Source organism: Chrysochloris asiatica, unplaced genomic scaffold (genome assembly GCF_000296735.1).
Source record: "Chrysochloris asiatica unplaced genomic scaffold, ChrAsi1.0 scaffold00298, whole genome shotgun sequence".
Classification (NCBI taxonomy): domain Eukaryota; kingdom Metazoa; phylum Chordata; class Mammalia; order Afrosoricida; family Chrysochloridae; genus Chrysochloris; species Chrysochloris asiatica.
In genome coordinates this window covers 2,505,476-2,514,182 of record NW_006408816.1, presented here as the reverse complement: position 1 = coordinate 2,514,182, position 8,707 = coordinate 2,505,476, and positions in this window count along the sequence as shown.

The following is an 8,707-nucleotide window of genomic DNA, read 5'->3' as shown; positions in this document are numbered from 1 at the left end:
GAAGGTCAGGTAGATTACTGGATAAAATAGACTATCTTAAATTGAGGGAAGAACAAATGGAATATAAGGCAACCACAATGGGGTTGGGGTTGGGGGTTTACTTTGAGTGTTGAGGAGGGCAATACAAGAAGGGGAAGGAGGCAGAAGAACAAGATAGATAGGGGAACATTGAGACAGGTTTGCACGGGACAGAGGTAAAGAGTGATTGATGCATACTCAACCTTGGAACAACAAGGCTCTGGGATACAGGAATGTAGGTATAGCTCGAAGTGAGTAAATAATAGTAAAATCCTTGACTGTCTTATAAATATTAGTTTCCCTTGCCTACTATTGTAAAACAGACACTTGAGTGGGATAGAAAGGAATGTTGGGAAACATGATTAAAGAAAACTTGTAAGCCTGTCTTCAGCCTATAACTGACTGGAATACCTAAAAGGGGTTCTACAACTTGCCCAGTGACATAGGCCTCATGCAAAGCCTTTACAGAGTATAGGACCTTAGGTGGAATCCTGAGTCCCATCCAGAATCTTATGAGGTGAGACATTCCCACTAGAAAGGACAAGCAGACTGGAAAAGCTACAGTGAAAGAAGATACATCTTCATGATGAATCTGACCTATACTCAGAGCAATCGTTTGTCTAAATACCAACAGAGAGGGAAAGTCTTCATGTCAAGTCTCAATGCTATCCGCTCTGTACACAGGGAAGATAGGGATGGGCAACTTAGACATTGGCTACCTAAAATGAGGGGGAAATAAAGGCACGAAGTGACTGGTTTACAAGGTTTCAAGAGGGAGTCTAGCTTAAGAGTGTGGGTGAAAAGAAAGAGTCCCCACTGAATAGCTGTCATCTTCTCTAGATGGGTCTGGTGAAAAGAGATGGGGGATAAGATTTGCAAGATTCAATAGTGAATAACTTATCATGACTAATCGCGACAATTGTAAAGGTAGAAGCTTTGTAACAAAAAAAGGGGAGTGGTTAATCTTACAGTCCAGAAACAGAGGATCCTAGGACCATCAAGATGAACCAAAAACCTAAATGTAAAATGCATATCAATTAAGAGCATCAATGTGAAAATAGAGACAAAATTGGCAGCTCTAATTGTGTCCATGAGGAATCTGTACCTGGACCAAGAGGCAGTTGTTTGAACAGAACATGGGAACATTGAATGTTTTAAAATTTAAAAAGGTGTGTGACAAGGTTGTATTCTTTCACCATACTTATTCAACCTGTATACTGAACAAATAATCTGAGAAGCTGGGTTCTATGAAGAAAAATGTGGCATAAGAATTGGAGGAAGACTCATTAACAACCTGCGATATGCAGGTGATACAACCTAGCTTGCTGAAAGTGAAGAGGGCTTACAACATTTACTGGTGAAGATCAAAGAGCACAGCCTTCAGTCTGGATTACATCTCAATGTCAAGAAAACAAAAATCCTTACCACTGGACCAATAAACAACATTCTTATCAATGGAGAAAAGATTGAAGTTGTTAAGGACTTAATTCTTCTTGGATCAACAATCAACACTCATGGAAGCAGCATTCAAGAAATCAACAACATATTGCATTAGGCAAATCTGCTGCACAAGACCTTTTTCAAGTGTTGAAGAGCAAACGTGTCAGCTTGAGGACTAAGGTGTGCCTGATCCAAGCCATGGTGTTTTCAATAACCTCACATGCATGCGAAAGCTGGACAGTGAATAAGGAAGACTGTAGAAATGGATGCTCTTGAGTTATGGTGTTGGAGGAGAATATTGAAAGTGCCATGGGCTGCCATGAACCAATAGATCCGTTTTGGAACAAGTACAACCAGAGTGCTCCTTGGAGGCCAAGATGGCCAAACTTCATCTCTTATATTTCAGACATATTGTCAGGAGAGACCAGTTTCTGGAGAAGGATATCATGTTTAGTAAGGTGGAGGGTCAGAGAAAAAGAGGAAGACCTCAACGAGATGGATTGCCCAAGTGGCAGCATCAATAGACTCAAGTGTGGCAACAGTAGTGAGGTTGGCCCAGGATCAGGCAATGTTTCATTCTGCTGTGCATAAGGTTGCTATGAGTCAGTACCAACTAGATGGCACCCAACAACAACATGGTATAATTATAAAATCCAATATGAATTTAAAACTAAAACATTTGAAGACAAAATGGATGCCTGGGATCTCCTAAAAATAAGACACTGTTGTGCAGCAAGTGATTTCACCAGAGTGAAAAGAGAACTGACTGACTTGGAAAAAATCAGAAAATGAACTAATATCTGAAAGTTATAGAAAACTTCAACACATCAACAACAATTAGGAGTTGGGTTTAGAGACCATCCCCAAAATAGACTTGTGTCATTGAACAGTAATGACCTAATACCAAAAGAGTTGTGGAATGACATCAGTGACATTATTGACTTCAAGATCATTAAAAAGACAAGTAGGAAAGAAAGATCAAAATGGATGTGAGAAGAGACTTAAATTTGCTTTCAAATTTCATAGAATACAGCAAAGCAAAAGGAAGAAATGATGAAATAAAAGAGTTGAACAAAAATTGTCAAGGGCAACTTCAGAAGACAAAATAGAGAATTATAATGAAATGTGCAAAGACATAGAATTAGAATACCAAAAGGGAAAAGCATACTCTGCATTTCTCAAGCTGAAAGAACTGATGAAAATTTTCAATACTTGAGTTACATTACTGAAACATTCTATGGGCAAATACTGAATGGTGCAGGAAGCATCAAAGAAGATGGACGGACTACACAGGATCACTGTTCACAAAAATAATTGGATAACATTCAACCATTTAAAGAGTTATCATATGACCAATAATCAATGATATTGGAAAAAGAAGTCCAAGTTGAACTGAATGCATTTCTCAAAAGCAAGACTCCAAGAATTAATGGAATACCAACTGAAATGTCTCAACAGATTCATGCAGACCTGAAAGCACTCAGTAGTTATGCCAAAATAATTAGAAAGACAACTATTTGAACAGTTGATAGAAAGAAACTCAATTTGTTCCCATTTTTTGTGTCCAAAGAAAAGTGGCCCAATATAACGTGGAAATGATTGAACAATATAATTACTATCACTTGAATTCATAATTTTGTTGAAGATTATTCAAAATCTGCTGCAGGGATACACTGGCAGGGTACCTCCAGAAATTCAAACCAGATTCAGAAGAAGACATGAAACAAGGGATATTATGGCTGATATAATATGGATCTTGGCTAAAAGCATAAAATACAAGAATGATGTTTACTTCTGTTTTATTGACTATACAAAGGCATTCAACTCTGTGGATCATAACAAATTATGGGCAAAATTTCAAAGAATGGAAATACCAGAGCACTTAACTGTGCTTATGAGGAAATCGTACTTAGGTCATGAGACAGTCATTCAAACAGAAAATGGGGATATTGTGTGGCTAAAAATCAGGTAAGATGTTTATCAGGGTAATATCCTTTCATGATATTTATATTGTAGGTATATTGAGTAAATGATCCAAGAATCTGAATTATATGTAGCAGAATTTGGCATCAAGATTAGAGACTCATTAAAAATCTGCCAAATGCAAAAGACAGATACTTGCCTGCTGAAAGCAAAAATTTGAAGCACTTACTGAAAAGGATCAAACACTTCGATATGGATTGCACCTGAACATAAAACAAAACAAAACAAACTTAAAAATAACTCACAAGTGGGGCAGTAAGCAATATCATGTGAAATGGAGAAAAGTAAAATATAATATTCTCCCATAAAGATTACAATTTAAGCCCCAGGGATTAGTGCTACTCTAGTATGTGGAGATATTTATGAATTGGAGTCAACTTGATGCATGCTATAGAAGTAACAGCATTATAAATACATAAAGTTACAATTTCCTTCCATCATTCATGGGAACAACAATCAAGAATTAAAACAATGTATTGCATTAGGCAAATCTGCTGCAGAAGACATCTTCAAAGTGTTCCAGAGAAAAGATGTAAATTTGAGGGCTAAGGTGTACCAGACCCAAGCCATGACTGCTTTCAGTAGCATCATATGTATGTGGAAGTTGGGTGATGAATAAGGAAGACCATAGAAGAATTAATGTATTTGAGTGTTGGAGAAGAATACTAATTATACTTGCCAGAAGAGCAAAGAAATCTGTGTTGGAAGAAGTACAGCCACAAGATCAGTGGTTCAAATTCACCAGCCACTCCTCAGAAAAGCCATACAGGGTTGCTATGTGTTAGAACCAACTAGGAGGTACGTAACAACAGTAACAAATAACAATGACCAGAGGTATTGTACACATTTTCAAGTACTTATTGGATATTCATGCATTTTTTCTGTTAAAATGTTGTTGCTGTTAGGCGCTACCCAGTCAGTTCTGATTCAGAGTGACATTATGCACAAGAGAATGAAACACTGCCCAGTCCTCTGCCATCCTCACAATCATTGCTACACATGAGTCTATTGCTGCTGCCACTGTGCCAAGCCATCTCAGTGGAAGTATTCCACTTTCTCACTGACTGTCCACTTTACCTACCATGATGTCCTTCTCCATGGACTACTCCCTCCTGATAATATGTCTCAAGTATAGGACAAGTTACCTTAAGTTCATTAAACCCAATATGAGTTGTTAGATCTATCCAGTCATAAATTTGGATGATTCCAACAGCAATAAATTTTAAGTTTAAAAAGGTACATGTCAGATCAACCAGTCATGAGGGTAAAATAATAATAATCTTCTTACTTAAGAATTTCAAACAAGGCAGATGAAAATGAGCTGTTACTAGAACTGGTATCAATTAACAACTGAGATTTCTGGGAACATACTTAGGGAACAACCAGGACTTTATTATGAGGATTAAATTTTGTGCAACGCTGGAATTTTTCACAGGGTCTTATGGACGCTATGGTGAGAATGCACAGAAGGATGGAAATCCAACTGAGAGTACTGAAAGAAGACTAGCAATGTCTTTGTGGGTCTTATGACCATGTGTATGACAAGACACAGATAATGCATTTTGTTCTGTTTGTTGATTTCATCAGTCATCCTCTCCCTGACAACAATCTGATATTTTGCATCTACATCTTTTTCAGTGCCTAAGGCTTGGTGTGGCACTACAGGATAAGAACTGGACTGCGTTGGTGGTTCAACGTTACCAAGAACTCCTTGGAAACCCTATACAGAGTCACAATGAGTCAGAACCAACTCAAAGGCACTTAACAATGATACCATGAGTACAGAGGAGTCCTGGTGTGCCAGTATACACTTGACTGCTAATTATGAGGTTGGTGGTTCAAACTCCTTGGAAACTCTACAGAATCACTTGGAAACTATACACAGGAATGAATTCAAAGGAACTTAACAACAACAACATTAGTACAGAATGCAAATGATTTTTCAAACAGAATTGCTGTGATTCAGCAACATGACAAAGAAGAACTGTTCAACAGAGGCAAGACAGGTAGAAAAGTGATTTATGTATCCTACATTTTCCTTTTCTGTTTTGAAATAATAGAATGATGACAGATATGGTGACTCAAAAGTAACACAGCTACAATTATATTTCCCCTAAAGTGTTTCCCCTTTTGACCCTCCAGACACCAAAACTTCAGCTGTCCTTACAGCTGTGATACTGATTGCTACATATCTACTTGTCATGCCTCATTATCCCAACTAACAGACTCCACATTAACATGGCTGTTTGCTTACTTTGACTGGACCTTTTCTGGAGGAACTGAGCAGTCACAGATGTTAAAGGACCAAGTACTTGGAAGGCTGTCCGAGTACTAGATATTGGGTTTAGGAGCGGAGTTGAGGGAATTTCCTTAAATTTCATCTGCATGTACAGGTATACATGCTTACAGCCATGAGTACAATGCACATGATTTGGAACATTTTCAAAGGTAATATCCCAAAGAAACAGTCACTATAGAGTTAGGAGCCCAGGAGTTAAAAGAAATGGACAGTAACAGTGGAATCTAGACCCTGCTTTTATTGCATAAAAAAGTATAGTAACCCAAAGTACAAGAGAAAGTGCTAATAGTAAAGAACATTATTGAGAGTAGGTTTGAGAAATGGAGTAGCCCATAGCACTAAACATGTAGTGTATTGATTGGTTACTGAAAAACAATCCATTAAGCAGCACTATTAAAAGGCTCAGACAGTCATAAAAAATTCTATACATAAGAATGATCTGCATCAGGACCAGGAATGAGTCCCACATGTAGCTGTGGAACTGGCTTGCCATGCTAGTGCATAGACAGACAGCCTTATGCCTTGGGCACCATCTGCTACAATGTGAAACTTAGATCACACTGACACCACTGATCAAGTTTTGGCAAGTTTCATTGCCTTACAAAACAGACTTGAAAGGAAGTACCATGGATAAGAACTGCCAGGTTTGGGTAAGATAAAATAGCACACTCTTCACAATTCTTAAGGTTTGCAGTCATTTTAATGGGATAATCATGATCAGTTTCCTACTTCGGCATTCAAGCTTTCTTTTTAGTTTTAGATGTTAAAAAGCACCTTTATTAATTGCCTAACACATATGGTATAAAAATGGTTTGAAAGAATAGATCTAGTTTTGGATTTGGGTCTGGCACATCAGTTGTCTCACTTTCAAATTAGGAAAAATATTAATTTCCTCACGTGAGTTTTATATGTTTTCAATAATAAACTATATGCAAAATACTGACTTTTTTGCTTCTTAAAAGAGCATACTGCTATGTTAACATATTAGCATGTTAACTGAAGACTATACATTACTTGAGAAAATAAAACTGAAGACTATACATTACTTGAGAAAATTCTTTTATGTATAGTTTTATATACAACTTCCAAAATTGAATTATTAAAAAACAAATTATTTTACGTCATTTTATAAATTGCCTGACACACAATCTTTGGTCAGTAACTATTGATGCTTTCTGTATTATACATTAATGTACAAGTTCAAAGTAAGTAACTAAATATGATAACATATCCTTAGGGCAAAATCAGGATGATATTAGTGTACAAATGCCCCATGAATAAATGGACAGTAACAATTTTTCCTTATTAATTTGAAAAAAAATAGTGAAAAAATTCTACCATTTGCCATTTACCAATGATTGTATGGATAAGGCTTGTATGGATATAGCATAATAGAGCTATCATTCTATGGAACTAAGTAATATTTAATATAATTAAGTGTTTTAAAAAACTTTTGTTTACTAATACAAATGTGATTATAATGTATAAGTGAAATGATGGAAAATTTATTTTAATATTGCTTATGTCATAATTGAAAGACAAACAGTATCCCTCGTGTATTAATACATTAGTGTCTTTTAAGAATAACACTCTGAAATTTACAAAAAGGAGAAAAAGAATAACAGACATATGAAATTGTAAGATATTTAGTGCATTCTTCCATCTAAGTTGTTTTTTGCTTGTTTTTCTTTTTCTTCCCTTCAGCATTATTGATCTTGGCCCAGAGATAAACTCAGTCACCGTGAGTGATAAACTATCACCAAATCCCATTGACTTTTTTCTTTTTGCTGGAGTTTTTGTCAGGTCAATGAATTATCCTTGGTTTATGCTTTGTCCTCTAAGGCACAAATCAAGATTAAAGAAAAAAAAAAAAAGGTGGGTCCTCACAAACGTGGAATAATAATTCCAAATATGGACAAGAATATCAAAGATTTTTAATTAGAAATATCATTAATAAGCAGTCATTGTATATATAATTCACTGCAACCTAATGACAAAATGATTTTTAATACACTTTGAATGTTAATGAAGAAACAGTTTGCTTTTGTTTACTTTATTTCAACAGGATATAATTCATCTCTGTAATTTAAGCTACTGAATATCATAACATAGTCAGAAGGACATTACTATTAAAAAGTTTTCATTCAATGTTTAGCTTTTTACAGATGTCATATTAAATATTTTATGTATCAGCCTTTTTCTTGTCTTTTATATATCTAGCTTTTCTTTTAAGGTCATTAAGTCTTAATGGAAAAACTAGGTAATATTGTTATTTCTATTTTATAAAGATGAAAACTAAGGCGTTGTTATGCTAACTAACTTTCCCAAGTTAACAAATCTAGTAAGTTGTGATATTATTGTCTACACTATAACAAAAACTTTATTTAGTAACATGTTTTCCTTGTTATCTTTCAGTGATAATTTTCTGATAATTAGTGTAGAACAGATATTTGTAGCAAACACACTTCCACATGGCAGTTTTCTTCATCAGAGTGTGCAAGTTAGGAAAGAAAGGAGTCTGTTAACTAAATATGGAACTGCCAATACTTCAAAAATGTTATATTCTATTGGTTAGGGAAAAGTTTTTCAAGAGCAGGTAATTAAACAAGTCATTGAAAAACATGAGCTAACTGGCCCCAATACTTTAATTTTAAATTATCTTCTTGCACCTTACTATTACAGAGAAAAAATCCCTTGTTTTGGGTTGCTTCTAGCTGATGGAGATATTATATGTGAAGAACTCCTTCTAAACTTTCTTTCATCATCATTTAGTCAACAAACTTATTTCCTGAAAGCATTTAGCAAAACTACAGAAAAATAACAAAATCAATAAAAAAAGAAACTATAAAAAATTCTATGTTGTTGTTGTTATTGTTGTTAAGTGCCGTCGAGTCAGTTCTGACCCATAGCGACCCTGTACAGGGTTTCCAAGGGTGTAAATCTTTACGGGAGTAGAAAGCCTCATCT